This window comes from Otolemur garnettii, unplaced genomic scaffold (assembly GCF_000181295.1).
Source record: "Otolemur garnettii isolate 467f Iridium unplaced genomic scaffold, OtoGar3 scaffold00012, whole genome shotgun sequence".
NCBI lineage: Eukaryota > Metazoa > Chordata > Mammalia > Primates > Galagidae > Otolemur > Otolemur garnettii.
This window is the reverse complement of record NW_003852407.1, coordinates 23,382,686-23,385,946: the sequence shown is the minus strand read 5'-3', so window position 1 is coordinate 23,385,946 and position 3,261 is coordinate 23,382,686.

Below are 3,261 nucleotides of genomic sequence, written 5' to 3'. Positions count from 1 at the left end.
TAAATAAAAATTCCTGATCTTATATAACATACATTCTACAAGGAGGACAAGGATAATAATATAATTAAAAAATAGTAAGTGTTATGCAAAAAGAAAAGAGTAAGGGATGGAGAAGGGCGGGAGAGCAAGGCAGTATACAGGTCTCATTCCAATCAAGTAGACTGTAATGGCCTTGTTGAAGAAATAGTATTTGAGCAAAGATCTAAAGAAGAGGAGTTAGGAAATCAGGTGAATATCCATGAAAGGTCATATCAGGCAAAGAAAGTTGCAAATTCAAAGCAAGATATGCTTGGTGTGTTTAGGAAACAGGTCAGTGCGATTATAGGAGAGAAGAAATGAGACCAGAACAAAGAATGACAGTCACAGCACAGAAGGTTCTAGAAGCCATTGTAAAAATTGGCTCTTCCTCAGAATACAAAGAAAGGGCACTGGAGGATGTAGAGCCAAAGAGTAACATGATCTGATGTAGAGTTTTATGGGCTCCCTATAGAGGCTATGTAAATGGGTGGAAGGGGCTACATGAGAATGCAGGTGGTGAGGGTTCATGCAGAGAGACTGCTCTGGTCATCCAGGTAAGAGAGGCCCTACCATGGTGACAGTGTCCACAAGTAGTTTGCTCAAATAAACAGAAAAAAGGCATTATTTGAGCTAGCCAGAATTATATTGCAACATTATACTTGAAAATCCACTCCAAATATATCCTCTTGATGATGCTAGTTTGGTGATATCAACTTTAGGCCTGCATATTATACCAATAATCATATTAATATATTTGCAAGCTCTGTGCCCTGCATGCTCCGTTTTGGCTGAAAATGTGTCACTCTTGGATCATAATTGATAAGACAAATAATGAAATGCATCTCACATAGAGCACCTATCATTTTATTTGCTTACAGTGTGGTTTCCAGAGGAGGACTGATAAAACAGAAAATGATTTTGTGAATACTTACATACAACTGTATTTTTAATATCCAGAGATGAAAATAACACCTAATGACCAAAAACTACTATAAAATCAGTAATGCTTGAAAATGCCATGTTTTGTAAGTACAACAGCACCTCCACTGAACTGAAAAAGTAATCATAGGTATAAGCACAAAACCAGTTACTCATGATCCGCTGACCACATGAAGAGTGCATAAGGTTCCATGGACCCATGTCATTGTCATGGAAATAGCCTTGTGGAGTCAGACAGCCTTGTCCAACCCAACTAGAAGTCATTTAAATATGGAGATCACTTGTCACCTTAACAGGAAGAGTGAGAAACGAATTCAGAATAGAAGCAAATAATACATGGATTAACTTTAAAAGCTAGGCAAGTGGTTTAGCTGAGTGAAGGCTGTAGACTTTAATTTGTCTTAAAAATAAGGGACTGAGATATTTCACATTCAAGATGATGGGCCAAGGTGACCACATACCTTGTTAAATTTTGGATTCTGTGGCTCAGCCACTATAAAAGAAACCTTCATGTCACCAGTTCCAGACTTTACCTCCAATAAAACCTCAGGTCAACTAGCAGGAGGAGCTAAGAAGATAATTTAATTCCCATAGTAGGCAACACCACAATTGTTTTCTTAAAGAGAAAATTCTTTAAGAAGAAATCAGTAAGTGGTACCTCTTAGTATTCATACTTTGTTAGTTTTTAAAATAACTTATATTAATCTATATGAGATATTTTAGGTATTAAAAATACATGATTGTAACAGAATCTGTTCTGTCTTATTCTCTTCAATTATTCTGTGTGTGTAGGGGACTGATTTAGACTAGGATCTTAACTTGAAATCATGTAAGTGTGCATGTAACATTAGAACAAGTAAAGCATTTATTCCCCAGCCTTAGTGTACATCATAATAACCTGCGCAGCGTTGCTGAAACACGGCTACCTGGCCCAGTAGCCAGTTTCTGATTCAGTAGATCTAGGAAGGAGCTTCAGAATCTCACATTCCCAGGTGGTGCTGATGCTACTGGTCCAGGGATCACACATTGAGAACCATGGATTTAAAGATTCTTGAAATTCACCTCATTTAAGCTAACTTTATTAAACTTACAAAAATTATTTAAGAACTTGAGAAAATTTGTTAAATCAGACAGCTCCTTCAAAAGGAAATGGATGATATTAAATTTATAAATGCAATCTAAAATATTTAAAGGTGGTTAATGATTGAAGTTTGTAAATGATATGGAACATTAACAGAGGAGCCTATAAAAATTTACCGGCATTCTACATAGAATAAAAGATTTATAAAATTAAGGAAAAAAAAACAGGTTTTAAGTGAATAGCTTTCTTGAACTCAATACTAGTATTTAAAACCAATGTCATCTCTGAATAATCATCAGTGCACAAAATTCACTTCAGAAATCTCACATTGCTGGTAGTCACTCCATTTCCCAGGGTTGGGAACCAATGGCATAAAAGACTAAGTAAACTGTCACCTTTTCCCTAAGCCATCTGATGCCTCTTCAAATGGCCTGACTCCTCTGCTCACAGACTCCAGGCTTGCTTTGAAGACAGGACCAACACAGAGTCCACATCTCGATCTGCTTGAAGTCTGTCTGCTATAGGAATGAGTCTCCTGCAAACGCTCTGGGAGCTTTTCTCCCCAGCTTCCCTGCTAACTGTCATTGTCTTCGTGCACAGTCGGAGGACACCACAGAAAGAAGAATGGCATGTCAAGATCAATCCTCCTCCAGAGACACTCCTTGAAATAATGTTGAATAGCTGCGCATTTGGAAACCTTTACTTCTGAGACCAATTATCTCCCTGCTATGATGTATTCAGCCTTCACCAGCTTGGCTTCTGGACCCAGCTGTTTTCGATAAGGCCAGATGTATTTTTGAATCACAGATGTGATCATTTAAATTAACTAAATTTTCTATGTTTTTAAAAAGGTAAATTTATTATGCTTCAGGGAATATGCTTCTTGGTTCATTTTCCATGTTAGACCTTTTGTCCCTCATTTCTCTTTCAGATCTAAATACACTAATACATCATAAATAACACAATGGAAGCACCTCCAGCTACCCTCTCATTCGGGGAAGAAATAAAGTTAGTGAAGGTCCCAGATTTCCATAGTCTCCCATAACTCCATTGAGAACCTAACTGTACTGAACTCCAGCTGTCAATCAATTGCTTGAGGTCAGCTCCTGCCCTAGGGTATTCTTCGAGTTTAGACATGTCTCATTTGGGTTACCAAAGAAATCCCTTATTTTATGGAAACCTTAATGTTTAGATCTAATCCTAAGTAAAAAATTAAGAAAACC